This window comes from Oncorhynchus masou, chromosome 24, assembly GCF_036934945.1.
Source record: "Oncorhynchus masou masou isolate Uvic2021 chromosome 24, UVic_Omas_1.1, whole genome shotgun sequence".
Classification (NCBI taxonomy): Eukaryota; Metazoa; Chordata; class Actinopteri; order Salmoniformes; family Salmonidae; genus Oncorhynchus; species Oncorhynchus masou.
Window position 1 is genome coordinate 97,330,594 of NC_088235.1, and position 16,063 is coordinate 97,346,656.

Below are 16,063 nucleotides of genomic sequence, written 5' to 3' on the forward strand. Positions count from 1 at the left end.
GTCACTCATGGAGACACTACATCACCGCAAAATTTACAGGTAGAGCTCGAAAATTTAAATCTCTTGGGTGCTACCATAGAGTTACATTAGACGTGCCCATCCAAGAAGGCTCAAGGTCATTGGCTGCAGATAAAATGACGTCAAATCACATATCTACCGTAGTTTTGATTGGATTGATTATGTCAACATCATACTTTCAAAATCTTAGCTAGCAAGCTTGACAAGCAGTCATCATCAGGAATCATGTCAAAAATCTACTGGCAAATCCTTTTCAATCCTTGAAATATAAAGTGAAATTATAGATAAAATATCCTCATCAGCCATTGGACATAAACATTACACAGGTTGGAAATCGGTTGCCAACCGCAATATAAAATCCACAGAAGAACAAATGATGATGATATTAATTTTACATTTAAAAAAAAAATGAACTAGGTTCCCCCTTTAATCTGTGGGTTAAATGTCAGAGTAGAGAACACACGACTCAAAGTGGGTCAAAAAGATCCAGCGAAAAAAGAAACATGCATTTCAGGTAAAACAACAACCCAATATTTATCTCCCAGGACAAATTAGCTAGCAACAGCAAGCAAGCTAAATGTCCATGAATGTTTTGTGTAGAGGTCAACCGATTATGATTTTTCAACGCCAATACCGATAATGATTATTGGAGGACCAAAAAAGCCGATACCGATTAATCGGCAGATTTTTAAATGTATTTATTTGTAATAATGACAATTACAACAATACTGAATGAACACTTATTTTAACTTAATATAATACATCAATAAAATCAATTTAGCCTCATAAATAATGAAACATGTTCAATTTGGTTTAAATAATGCAAAAACAAAGTGTTGGAGAAGAAAGTAATATGTGCCAATATGCAATATGTGCCATCTATGTGCCATGTAAAAATGTGTGCCATGTAAAAAAAGCTAACATTGAAGTTCCTTGCTCAGAACATGAGAACATATGAAAGTTGGTGGTTCCTTTTAACATGAGACTTCAATTTTCCAAGGTAAGAGGTTTTTAGGTTGTAGTTAATATAGTATTTATAGGACTATTTCTCTCTTTACCATTTGTATTTCATATACCTTTGACTATTGGATGTTCTTATAGGCACTATAGTATTGCCAATGTAACAGTATAGCTTCCGTCCCTCTCCTCGCCCCTACCTGGGCTCGAACCAGGAACACATCAACAACATCCCTCTCCTCGCCCCTACCTGGGCTCGAACCAGGAACACATCGACAACGGCCACACTCAAAGCAGCGTTACCCATCTCTCCACAAAAGCCACGGCCCTTGCAGCGCAAGGGGAATAACAACTCCAAATCTAAAAGCGAGTGACGTTTGAAACAGTATTAGCGCACACCCAGCTAACTAGCTAGCCATTTCACATTGGTTACACCAGCCATTAGGCTGATAGGCTTGAAGTCATAAACAGCGCTGTGCTTGTGAAGAGCTGCTGGCAAAACGCACAAAAGTGCTGTTTGAATTAATGATTACGGGCCTGCTGCTGCTCAGTCAGACTGCTCAATCAAATCAGACTTAATTATAACATAACACACAGAAATACGAGCCTTTGGGAATTAATATGGTCGAATCCGGAAACTATAATTTCGAAAACAAAACGTTTATTCTTTCAGTGAAATACGGAACCGTTCTGTATTTTATCTAACGGGTGGCATCCCTAAGTCTAAACATTCTTGTTACAGTGCACAACCTTCAATGTATGTCATAATTAAGTAAAATTCCGGCAAATGAGTTTGCAATGAGCCAGGCAGCCGAAACTGTTGCATATACCCTGACTCTGCGTGCAATGAATGCAAGAGAAATGACACAATTTCACCTGGTTAATATTGCCTGCTAAACTGGATTAGTAGTTATGACTAGTGATTATGATTGATTTTTTTTTATAAGATAAGTTTAATGCTAGCTAGCAATTTACCTTGGCTTCTACTGCATTGGCGTAACAGGCTGGCTCCTCGTGGAGTGCAATGGTTAGAGCGTTGGACTAGTTAACTGTACGGTTGCAAGATTGGACCCCCTGAGCTGACACGGTGAAAATCTGTCTTTCTGCCCCTGAACAAGGCAGTTAACCCACTGTTCCTAGGCCGTCATTGAAAATAAGAATATGTTCTTAACTGACTTGCCTAGTTAAATAAAAGGTATAAAAAAAAAATACAAAAATTAAAAATACATTTTAAACAATCGGAAATCAGCGCCCAAAAATACAGATTTCCGATTGTTATGAAAACTTGAAATCGGACCTAATTAATTGGCAATTCCGATTAATCGGTCGACCTCTAGTTTTGTGTGTTTCAACCTGTCCCCAAAGTAAAATAGTTGGTTCACAGTTGGTTTGGTATTTTAACCTGCGTTTCATGAACTTGTCTGGTGGGGACAGGCAAAATCAACATGCACACGATGGTGGACAACATGTTCTGAGTGTGGATCTTAAGTTAGGATTCTAGAGTCTGGGGCTCAATTCAGATGTTTTGAATGTTTTGGTGCCATTGGCATTTCCAGAACATTTATGTAAAGGGTATTAGCATTCAGCAGTAAAATCACTTGAAAGAGACATCCAGAGTGCAAATTATACCGTGACAGTCGGGGGCCTGATATGTGTGCACAAACAAAAATTATTCATGGTGTTTATAGTAAAGACATGTCATTTAACAGTAAAAATGTATTACCTTTTAATGTGCCATGAACACATCTAATTGATTGTCTAACAATCACTTCAAGAAGTAGGTTATCTGCACACGTTAATCTCCTCCAAAATGAGTCCAGCATCCCAACAGTGCACCTGCCATTTGAATGGAAAGGGGCATTCGTTACAAAAAGTCTTACTGTCAGTGTAGGTTTTGGAAAAAATTATCAATATATTTAGAGGCCACCCAACCTGATCTCATAGTTTCACTTCGTAACTTGCCGTAATTGTATGAACGTCAATTGTTTTACCCATTAATTCTGCACGGTTACACGGTTAATTCCGCGTGGTTGCAGGGTTAAAACTGAAACAACTTAAAGGATTAAGTTAAGGTATTCATTTCGAGTGGTTAAGGTTAGGGCTGTGATTTGGGTAAGGCTTAAAATAAAATACTTAAAAACAATGTGCTGTTTCCATTGAGTATCATTGAGCCCTCTCCCTGCTTGCTAAAGGACTGTGAGCTGCAATGGTCTAAGCAGTGTGCTCTGGCTCTGAGCCTTGTGAGATTGAGCCCAGTGTCGTACCATATATCAACATCCTCAGGACCTTTTCAAACGTCCAATATCGAAATCTTTATCTTTGAAAGACAGGGTCCTGAAAAGGGGACGTTTTTTGATCTGCAGAGAAGAATGGGAGAAACTCCCCAAATACAGGTGGGCCAAGCTTGTAGCATCATACCCAAGAAGACTCGGTGCTGTAATCGCTGCCAAATATGCTTCAAGAAAGTACTGAGTAAAGGGTTTGAATAATTACAGTGGGGCAAAAAAGTATTTAGTCAGCCACCAATTGTGCAAGTTCTCCCACTTAAAAAGATGAGGCCTGTAATTTTCAACATAGGTACACTTTAACTATAACAGACAAAATGAGAAAAAAAATCCAGAAAATCACATTGTAGGATTTTTAATGAATTTGCAAATTATGGTGCAAAATAAGTATTTGGTCACCTACAAACAAGCAAGATTTCTGGCTCTCACAGACCTGTAACTACTTCTTTAAGAGGTTCCTCTGTCCTCCACTCGTTACCTGTATTAATGGCACCTGTTTGAACTTGTTATCAGTATAAAAGACATGTCCACAACCTCAAACAGCCACACTCCAAACTCCACTATGGCCAAGACCAAAGAGCTGTCAAAGGACACCAGAAACAAAATTGTAGACCTGCACCAGGCTGGGAAGACTGAATCTGCAATAGGTAAGCAGCTTGGTTTGAAGAAATCAACTGTGGGAGCAATTATTAGGAAATGGATGACGTACAAGACCACTGATAATCTCCCTCGATCTGGGGCTCCACGCAAGATCTCACCCCGTGGGGTCAAAATGATCACAAGAACGGTGAGCAAAAATCCCAGAACCACACAGGGGGACATAGCGAATGACCTGCAGAGAGCTGGGACCAAAGTAACAAAGCTTACCCTCAGTAACACACTACGCCGCCAGGGACTCAAATCCTGCAGTGCCAGACGTGTCCCCTGCTTAAGCCAGTACATGTCCAGGCCTGTCGAAAGTTTGCTAGAGAGCATTTGGATGATCCAGAAGAAGATTGGGAGACTGTCATATGGTCAGATGAAACCAAAATATAACTTTTTGGTAAAAACTCAACTCGTCGTGTTTGGAGGACAAAGCATGCTGAGTTGCATCCAAAGAACACCATACCTACTGTGAAGCATGGGGGTGGAAACATCATGCTTTGGGGCTGTTTTTCTGCAAAGGGACCAGGACGACTGATCCGTGTAAAGGAAAGAATGAATGGGGCCATGTATCGTGAGATTTTGAGTGAAAACCTCCTTCCATCAGCAAGGGCATTGAAGATGAAACGTGGCTGGGTCTTTCAGTATGACAATGATCCCAAACACACCGCCCGGGCAACGAAGGAGTGGCTTCGTAAGAAGCATTTCCAGGTCCTGGAGTGGCCTAGACAGTCTCCAGATCTCAACCCCATAGAAAATCTTTGGAGGGAGTTGAAAGTCTGTGTTGCCCAGCAACAGCCCCAAAACATCACTGCTCTAGAGGAGATCTGCATGGAGGAGTGGGCCAAAATACCAGCAACAGTGTGTGAAAACCTTGTGAAGACTTACAGAAAATGTTTGACCTCTGTTATTGCCAACAAAGGGTATATAACAAAGTATTGAGATAAACTTTTGCTATTGACCAAATACTTATTTTCCACCATAATTTGCAAATAAATTCATTAAAAATCCTACAATGTGATTTTCTGGATTTTTTTTTTCATTCTGTCTGTCATCGTTGAAGTGTACCTATGATGAAAATTACAGGCCTCTCATCTTTTTAAGTGCGATTACTTGCACAATTGGTGGCTGACTAAATACTTTTTTGCCCCACTGTATGTAAATGTGAGTTTTTTTCTTTTTATTATACATCTGAAAAAAAAGTAACTTCTTTTTGCTTTGTCATTATGGGGTATTGTGTGTAGATTGATAAGAAAAAAATGGCATTTTAGAATAAGGCTGTAATGTAACAACATTTTGGAAAAGTCAAGGGGACTGAATACTTTCTGAACGCAATGGAAAAGACTTCAAATGATAAATTTAAAAAATACTGCAGAAGCCAGCTAAGTCTACATGAAGGTTGGTGTCCTTAATTCAATGCTGACATTAATGAAGGTCAATAGGTGTGGTGCTTGGCTGTGGGGCAGAGAAGGCAGAGATGTCGCTGCACTGCACTGCACTGATTAACAACATGTTACTGATGGACCTGTGGGATAGTGGAGCAGGTGAACCAAGACATCAGCATTCTGAGGGGTATCGAACACACAAGTAGACCTACATGCAGAAAGACACACGCAATTAATTTACATACATTTACAAAAAATATGAGTGCTACGCACAGTTCAAAAGCTAACCTCCAAACACAATAAGCAAGGAAAGTAACCTGCTTTGAGAAAGGACTTCCTTCAAAAAAAAAATGCAGGCATGATTCATTATTCTACACAACAACAAAGAAAGATTTTGGCTGCCATTATGTTTTGCTTTATCATAATGTGTTAACATTACATAATCAATTCATGTTTTATGCCAGAATGTAGTGTCTCTTGTAGAATATACTTCATTTGGCGGAATTTGACGTGAACCAGATTACTTCATGCAGAAATCAACTGACCAAATTTAGTTTAGTCGAAAAGTTTGTCTTGTTTGGGGGCAGAGCTCATTAGAATAACATCCAGCATGCTCTGCAAGTGTTTTTTATTTTCATTTTATTTTTTTACATTTTGGTGGCTTAGAATTCACTTTTATCCAGAGAAACTTCAGTCGGTGCATTCAACTAAGGTTGATGAAACACCACAAAAGTTCAATGTTTCTGTAGCCATTACTGAGAATGTAGTTCTAGTTAAAGTGGTCTGTTGGTTGGGTAACTTTTTACATAATTGCTGCCAGTTCTGAAGAAAATTAAAAGGCTCACAGAAGAGCAACAGACATATGGGTGCGATAATGTTCTGTACTAACCCCAGGCATGTGCTGCTGCTGCTTGAACCCCTATAGAAGGGACTGGCCAGTTAGTTTTATATTAATTTTCTTCATCAGCCAGCGCTCTCTACAGTTTAGCCTGGGGATGAGGTATGTTTTATATTGACCCACCCTCAAGCATTATGAATACATTAGTGTGTGTGGTACATGTGAAGGAGGCCAGGAGGCTTAAAACCGGCCACTAGACTCACAAGTGTGATATATTGATTTTATGCTGCTCAACTTTCCCTGTGGCAGGCTACTTTGAGTGGACAAAAACTGCTGAAAATATATGTAGGCCAACATAATAGCCACCCATGTCCAGCCTTGTTAGTTCCTCCAGCTAATACTGTAGGCTACTCGGACTGAATACCCATGGTAGTTAAGCAAGTCATCATGTGTGCTTTTCAAAGGTGCAAGGTGCACTTCAACATGTGTGTGTGTGTCACAGTGATGTGTCATTCTATCACTGACAGTGCACAGAGAAACAATTTATACGCAGCAGGTCCAACTGTGCACAGTGTGAGCGCGCAGTGTGACAGGGACTGCCCCATGGTCAGTATGACAGTCTCCTTATTCTCGCTGTTTCGGGTCGCGTATCCTGACAGCTCTGTCACTGTGGAATCCAACTGTGGCTGTGCGCCATGGTAAAGCGTAAGGTTGACCAACCTTCCCAATTGTTACAGCAAACAAAACACTCCGTGCTGTCATCCACATAGCCTACAATTCTTTGTCAGGTCTGACGCATGCGGCACCTGTGGCTATCCATCCTATATACATCCTCTGCCTAAAATCACCCACCCACCACCCTCTCCTAGTACATCGAGCCTTACCTCTGTGGTTCTCTGACTCTGCCAGTCTCAGTCTGTATAATTCCCTGTGAATCGAGGGAACTCCTCCCGTCATGGCGCGAGGATGCCTGTGCGCAGTTGACACTTCACCTGTGAGTGAACGGAAACGGTTCCACACGTTCAAAAGACGTTCATGACAACGCGTGAATAAAGGACACTTCCTCTCATGTTAAATCAGAATGGCAGTCCAATCAGGTACAGCGCGAAACGTGGGTAACGGGGGAGGTGTGTACCAAAATCCAATATCCTCCGGCTCAACGCGCATGGCAGTGGGGCAGTAGTGGCGAACTCAGTATTTAGTCAATTTAAAAAAGCCCAGCATGCCGCGGGATTAGTCAATGACGATACGACATGCCAGTTCACCCGGGTGTCCGCAGATTTCTTTGAATATATCGAAAAGTTCGGATTTAAAGCTACTAGTTTGAGCTGGGGAACAGCCCTTTTTGGGTGGGAGATTCATACACATGCTTATCAGACCAATTAAGGAACCCATTGGGTTCTTTTCCGAAAGAACGACTCTGTGAATGAGGTCACTTTCTCACTCCACAGCTGAGGTCAGGTATTGAAGATACGGCTGAGCCGAGCGCGCCTCGAGTGCCCCTTTCATGTTCGACAACACAATTATCTAATTATTTTTCAGAAAAGGATAATAAACCAGCCTCAAAACGTGGTTGCCCGTCTGTTATTATTAAGGTGCTATAATAGCCTAACCAAATACTGTTTCTGAGAAATAGCCAACGCTATTTCATAACTCATTCATAAGTAATATAGCCAAATGTTAAGATTTTTCGAGCTTTTCAGAAAATCACGATAGGTCATCCGATCATAAAACCAAAGGGACAAGAGGCCCTCCGGGTGCACGTGCTTACCTCGGGTATTAAGTAGTCTCTCGTTGGCAGACTAAGTAAACATATCAGACCGAATTAAGTGAGATTTTAGTTGTGTTGAACGAGATTGCTCAGGTTGTGGCGTGTGCAGGTGTGTCAGTCAAATGCGTGATAAAACACTCGAGCACGAAACAGGTCGGTCATTGGAGCATTTTATTTAACATTATTGGAAGTGATGCACGTTTACCCTTTACCTGAAGTCAAGGGAATCTAAAACATCCCTTAACTCAATAGGCTAATAAGAAACGCTTATTTTTTCCGGCAAAATAACAGACGGAAATAGCACCATACGAGGTTCGAGTGTAGCCTACTTGTCACCAATGTTAACCCTAAACTGCGCGCATGCCGCACTCCTCTTGGACTGCCGCCGCACAGAAGAAATGCTAAGCCGCGCAGAGACGAGTTCGCCTCATTAGTTTGCAGCATATAGAGTTTTTTTCTGTTATCAAATCAACATTCAATCATCCCCTTTTCAATAGAACAAATCAAATCTAACTATGCAAGACTGAGTCTATGGTTTTGTTGTAGGGAGAGGCACAGCGCAACAGAGTATACATATATTGTCACGGGTAGCCCACGCGCGAGTGAATGCGCTTTTCAGTTCAGATCACAGCGCAGAGCAGCGCGTTTGCAAATTTGTTGATATTATTTTCATGTTAACGAGTTATTAGCCCAATTATAGACAAGTTTACAGTCGTGGCGGCCAAAAGTTGAAAATGACACAAATATACATAAAGTCTGCTGTCTCAGTTTGTATGATGGCAATTTGCATATACTCCAAAATGTTAAAAAGAGTGATCAGATGAATTGCAATTAATTGCAAAGTCCCTCTTTGCAATGCTAATGAACTGAATCCCCCAAAAACATGTCCACTGCATTTCAGCCCGACCACAAAAGGACCAGCTGACATGTCAGTGATTCTCTCGTTAACACAGGTGTGAGCGGCATTCAACACCATAGTACCCTCCAAGCTCGTCATCAAGCTCGAGACCCTGGGTCTCGACCCCGCTCTGTGCAACTGGGTACTGGACTTCCTGACAGGCCGCCCCCAGGTGGTGAGGGTAGGTAACAACATCTCCTCCCCGCTGATCCTCAAAACTGGGGCCCCACAAGGGTGCGTTCTGAGCCCTCTCCTGTACTCCCTGTTCACCCACGACTGCGTGGCCACGCACGCCTCCAACTCAATCATCAAGTTTGCGGACGACACAACAGTGGTAGGCTTGATTACCAACAACGACGAGACGGCCTACAGGGAGGAGGTGAGGGCCCTCGGAGTGTGGTGTCAGGAAAATAACCTCACACTCAACGTCAACAAAACTAAGGAGATGATTGTGGACTTCAGGAAACAGCAGAGGGAACACCCCCCTATCCACATCGATGGAACAGTAGTGGAGAGAGAAGCAAGTTTTAAGTTCCTCGGCATACACATCACAGACAAACTGAATTGGTCCACTCACACAGACAGCATCGTGAAGAAGGCGCAGCAGCGCCTCTTCAACCTCAGGAGGCTGAAGAAATTCGGCTTGTCACCAAAAGCACTCACAAACTTCTACAGATGCACAATCGAGAGCATCCTGGCGGGCTGTATCACCGCCTGGTACGGCAACTGCTCCGCCCTCAACCGTAAGGCTCTCCAGAGGGTAGTGAGGTCTGCACAACGCATCACCGGGGCAAACTACCTGCCCTCCAGGACACCTACACCACCCGATGTTACAGGAAGGCCATAAAGATCATCAAGGACATCAACCACCCGAGCCACTGCCTGTTCACCCCGCTATCATCCAGAAGGCGAGGTCAGTACAGGTGCATCAAAGCTGGGACCGAGAGACTGAAAAACAGCTTCTACCTCAAGGCCATCAGACTGTTAAACAGCCACCACTAACATTGAGTGGCTGCTGCCAACACACTGACACTGACTCAACTCCAGCCACTTTAATAATGGGAATTGATGGGAAATGATGTAAATATATCACTAGCCACTTTAAACAATGCTACCTTATATAATGTTACTTACCCTACATTATTCATCTCATATGCATACGTATATACTGTACTCTATATCATCGACTGCATCCTTATGTAATACATGTATCACTAGCCACTTTAACTATGCCACTTTGTTTACATACTCATCTCATATGTATATACTGTACTCGATACCATCTACTGTATCTTGCCTATGCTGCTCTGTACCATCACTCATTCATATATCCTTATGTACATATTCTTTATCCCCTTACACTGTGTATAAGACAGTAGTTTAGGAATTGTTAGTTAGATTACTTGTTGGTTATTACTGCATTGTCGGAACTAGAAGCACAAGCATTTCGCTACACTCGCATTAACATCTGCTAACCATGTGTATGTGACAAATAAAATTTGATTTGACGAGGACAAGGCTGGAGATCACTCTGTCATGCTGATTGAGTTTGAATAACAGACTGGAAGCTTCAAAAGGAGAGTGGTGCTTGTAATCATTATTCTTCCTGGGTCAACCATGGTTACCTGCAAGGAAACACGTGCATTCATCATTGCTTTGCACAAAAAGGGCTTCACAGGCAAGGATACTGCTGCCAGTAAGATTGCACCTAAAATCTACCATTTGCCGGATCATCAAGAACTTCAAGGAGAGAGGTTCAATTGTTGTGAAGAAGGCTTCAGGGCACCCAAGAAAGTCCAACAAGCGCCAGAACCGCCTCAGGCAGGTGAGAGTGCATTTGCACGCACAGTGAGGCGAAGATCTTTGGAGGATGGCCTGGTGTCAAGAAGGGCAGCAAAGAAGCCACTTATTTTGAGGAAAAACATCAGCGACAGACTGATATTCTGCAAAAGGTATAGGGATCGGACTGCTGAGGACTGGGGTAAAGATATTTTCTCTGATGAATCCCCTTTCCGATTGTTTGAGGCATCCAGAAAAAAGCTTGTCTGGAGAAGACAAGGTGAGCGCTATCATCAGTCCTGTGTCATGCCAACAGTAAAGCATCCTGAGATGATTCATGTGTGGGGTTGCTTCTCAGCCAAGGGGGTGGGCTCACTCACAATTTTGCCTAAGAACACAGCCTTGAATAAAGAATGGTACCAACACATCCTCCAAGAGCAACTTCTCCCAACCATCCAGGAACAGTTTGGTAACGAATAATACCTTTTCCAGCATGATGGAGCACCTTGCCATAAGGTAAAAGTGATAACTAAGTGGCTCGGGGAACAAAACATCAATATTTTGGGTCCATGGCCAGCAAACTCCCCAGACCTTAATCCCATTGAGAACTTGTGGTCAATCCTCAAGAGGCGGGTGGACAAACAAAAACCCACAAATTCTGACAAACTCCAAGCATTGATTATGCAAGAATAGGCTGCCATCAGTCAGGATGTGGCCCAGAAGTTAATTGACAGCATGCCAGGGCGGATTGCAGAGGTCTTGAAAAAGAAGGGTCAACACTACAAATATTGACTCTTTGCAGCAACTTCATGTAATTGTCAATAAAAGCCTTTGACACTTATGAAATGCTTGTAATTATACTTCAGTATTCCATAGTAACATCTGAAAAAAATATCTAAATACACTGAAGCAGCAAACTTTGTGGAAATTAATATGTGTCATTCTCAATACTTTGGCCACGACTGTAGGTCAGCAATGGGGAGTTACTGCTTCTCACAAGAGCAGGGAACGCGTAGACGACATTTCAAGCTGTCTTAAAGCTGTCTTAAAGCCAGTCAGGTAAAACGTTTGTCTTAAAGGGGTAGTGTTGCATTTTGAGACAGGCTTGAATATGCAAATAAGCCAATAGGCAGAGGGTGAGCTTACATTGTTTAATTATCTGTATTGTAATAATAATAATAATTTTTTAAAAGTGGTTTCTTGCAACATACAACACTGTGATTTAGTCAGCTGTTTGGCCCATGGAGTTACAGACCATTTAAAAAATACATTACTGTAAAGTTCAGAGAGAATCTCATGTTAAATATTGTTTTAGAAATATAGCTACAGGTTCCTCTGCCTCACCTACAGCCCATTCTGGTGGGAAGCTGCTATATACCACCAAGTCAGTATCTGGATAACATGTGTGAAATGCTTGGTAATGTATGTGATTTCAAGAGAGGTATATTGTCTGGGTGATTTGAATATTGACCAGCATTCATAAGGCTGCCCACTCAAGAGAAAGCTTCAAACGATAACTACCAGGGTAGTTACAAACAGTACAGGAATGAAATCGTCAACATGTATGGATCACATCTTAACAAATACTGCAGAAATTTGCTTTAAAGCAGTTTCCAAATCCATAGGATGTAGTGATCACAAGCCATACCTAGTAGCCATATCTAGGAAAACCAAAGTTCCAAAGGCTGGACCTAATATAGTATAGGAGGTCATATAATAAGTTTTGTAGTGATTCCTGTTGTTGATGTAAAGAATATTTGCTGGTCTGTGGTGTGTAATGAGGAGCAGCTAGATGCTGCACTTGACACTTATATTGCTTGTCCTCGTTACTTATACGCATGTACCCATTAAGAAAATTACTGTGAAAACTGTTAAATCCCTGTGGATTGATGAACTGAAAAATGGTTTGGTTGAGAGGGATGAGGCAAAAGGAATGGCAAATAAGTCTGGCTGCACAACTGATTGGCAAACATACTGCAAATTGATAAATCATGTGACTAAACTGAAGGAAAATAAACTACACTATAAAACAAAGATCCATACAAAGAATGATAGTAAAAAGCTTTGGAGCACCTTAATAAATTACATTCTGGGGGAAAAAAGGCAAACTCTGCTCCATCATTCATTGAATCCGATGGCTCATTCCTCACAAAACCCATTGATATTGCCAACTACTTTAATGATTTTTTAATTGGAAAGATTAGCAAACTTAGGCATGACATGCCAGCCAGAAATGCTACTCATCCATGTATAACTGATTAAATTATGAAAGACAAGCATTGTAATTTTGAATTATGTAAAGTGAATGTGGAAGAAATAAAAATATTGTTGTCTATCAACAATGACAAGCCACCGGGGTCTGACAACTTGGATGGAAAATTACTGAGGATAATAATTGACTATATTGCCAATGATATTTGAGATATCTTCAATCTAAGCAAATGTGTGTGCCCTCAGGCATGGAGGGAAGCAAAAGTAATTCCGCTACCCAAGAATAGTAAATCCACCTTCACTGGCTCAAATAGCTGACCAATCAGCCTGTTACCAACCCCGAGTAAACTTTTGGAAAATGGCGTTTTACCAGATACAATGCTATTTTACTGTAAACAAATTGACAACAGACTTTTAGCACACGTATAGGGAAGGACATTCAACAAGTACAGTACATACACAAATCACTAATGATCGGCTGAGAGAAATTGATGGTAAAAAGATTGTTGGAGCCGATTTGTTAGACTTCAGTGCGGCTTTTGACATTATCGATCATTCTGCTGATGGAAAAACGTGTTATGGATTTACACCCCCTGTTATATTGTGGATAAAGAGTCACCAGTCTAACAGAACACAGAGGGTGTTCTTTAATGGAAGCCTGTCCAACATAATCCAGGTAGAATCAGGAAGTCAACGCTTAATAAAGAGCAGCAGTTAGTTTCAGAATTGGTGGCAAGGAATAAGTTAGTCCTAAATATTTAAAAATCCAAACAAAAGCATTTTATTCGGGACAAATCATTCACATAACCATAAACCTCAACTAAATCTTGTAATAAATAATGTGGAAATTGAGCAAGTTGAGGCGACAAAACTGCTTGGAGTAACCCTGGATTGTAAACTGTCATGTCCTACGGGTTCTAGTTTTTTCGCACCTGGACTACTGTTCAGTGATGTGGTCAGGTACCAGAAAGAGGGATCTCAGAAAGTAACGGTTGGCTCAGAACAGGGCAGCACGGCTGGCCATTAAATGTACTCGGAGAGCTAACATGAATAATATGTATGTACATCTCTCATGGCTCAAAGTGGAGGAGAAATTGACTTCATCATTAACTGTTTTTGTAAGAAGTGTTGACATTCTGAATGCACCGAGGTGTCTGTTTAAACTACTAGCACACAGCTCAGACACCCATGCATACTCTTCAAGACATGCCACCAGAGGTCTCTTCACAATCCAAGTCAAGAACAGACTATGGGAGGCACACAGTACTACATAGAGCCATGGCTACATGGAACTCTATTCCACATCAGGTAACTAATGCAAGCAGAATAATCAGATTTTAAAAAACAGATAATACACCTTATGGAACATCAGAGACTGTGAAGAGACACACACACAATGATTTCGTATTGTAGATATGTGGTGATGGAGTGGTGGCCTGAGGGAACACACTGAAAGTGTTGGGTCAGGTGTTATGAAATGTAATGTCATGTAGTATTTTAAACTGTATGTACCCATCTGGACCCCAGGAAGAGTAGCTGCTGCATTGGCAGGAACTACTGGAGATCCATAATACAACTGCAAATAATGTAAAAACATTCTTAAAAGTCTCATGCAATGTAAGCCTGCAATGAACACCACATATAGGCTACTGCAGGCTATATCATAGAAATTGAAAGCTATTTCCATGTGAAAATGTTATAGGATTTGCTCCATTTGTTTTGTTTGTAGGCCAACATTATACTCAAATAGCCACTGTCTAAAACTGTAAGGGTACAGCCTGCACCGGAAGTTGTACAAAATTCCCCCAATTATCAAGTTTCTGAATTTGCTCAGTGGCCCAAAACATTTGAGGGAACATTGCTTGCCACCAACCACCTCGCAGAGTGAACCATGGACAGTGATAAAGCAAGGTTCAGCATCAGAGCCACACACAGAACCCCCCTCATGTGTGCAGGGGCAGTTGAGAAGGGAATAGAGCAGAAAACACATTACTTTTGTTTTCTGTCACTATGGACAACAAAGTTCTTGGCCTATTGTATTATTATTGTAATATCTTGTGCTCTGAATTTACAGCAAGCTTTGTCAACCTAGGTATGTCACATAACTGTCACTGGTTGTTTTGCAACATGGGGTTAACTGTAATATGCTTTTTGAAGGTGAGCATCAGAGCCCATGAAGAGATGAGTGTCCAATTGTCACCATTTGGCACAGCTGTAAATTGAGAGGAGTAGGAGCCAGGGGTGTTGCTACTGGGAGAATCACAGGTAGGAAGTGTTTGAGTGGGCAGGGATAATCAGGGGGAAGGAGCCATTTCTTAGCCTGATCCCAGATAGGTTTGTGATGTCTTGCAAACTCCTACAGGCAGCTAGCCATTACTGTAGCATGTGTCTGAGTGGACTCTCTCCCAGACCTGCTGTCTCGATATCTGAATGTTCGCCTATGAAAAGCCAACTGACATTGAACTGTTGCACCCTCTATAACCACTATGGTTATTATTTGACACTGCTTGTCATCTATGAACGTTTGAATGTCTGGCCTTAATGGCCATGTACAGTGCATTAGAAAATGATTTAAACCCCTTGACTTTTTGTAAATGTTGTTACGTTACAGCATTATTTTAAAATTGATTAAATAAAAACAATTCCTATTCAACCTATACTCAATACCCCATAATAACAAAGCGAAAGCACGTTTTTCAAAATGTTTGTAAATGTATAAATTACATTTATTTTCATTTTTTATACCTTATTTACATAAGTATTCAGACCCTTTGCTATGAGACACAAAATTGAGCTCAGGTGCATCTCGTTTCCATTGATCATCCTTGAGATGTTTCTTCAACGTGATTGGCGTCCACGTGTGGTGAATTCAATTGATTGGAAAGGCACACATCCGTGTCAGAGCAAAAACTAAACCATGGCGTCAAAGGAATTGTCCGTAGAGCTGAGGCAGGATTGAGTCAAGGCACAGATCTGGGAAAGGGTACCAAAACAATTCTGCAGCATTGAAGGTCCCCAAAAACACAGTGGCCTCCATCATTCTTAAATGGCAGAAGTTTGGAACCACCAAGACTTTTCCTAGAGCTGGCCGCCCTGCCAAACTCGGCAATTGGGGGAGAAGGGCCTTGGTCAGGGAGGTGACCAAAAAAACGATGGTCACTCTGACAGAGCTTTAGAGTTCTGCTGTGGAGATGAGGGAACCTTACAGAAGGACAACCATCTCCACAGCCCTCCACCAATCAGGACTTTATGGTAGACTGGCCAGGCGGGAAGCCACTC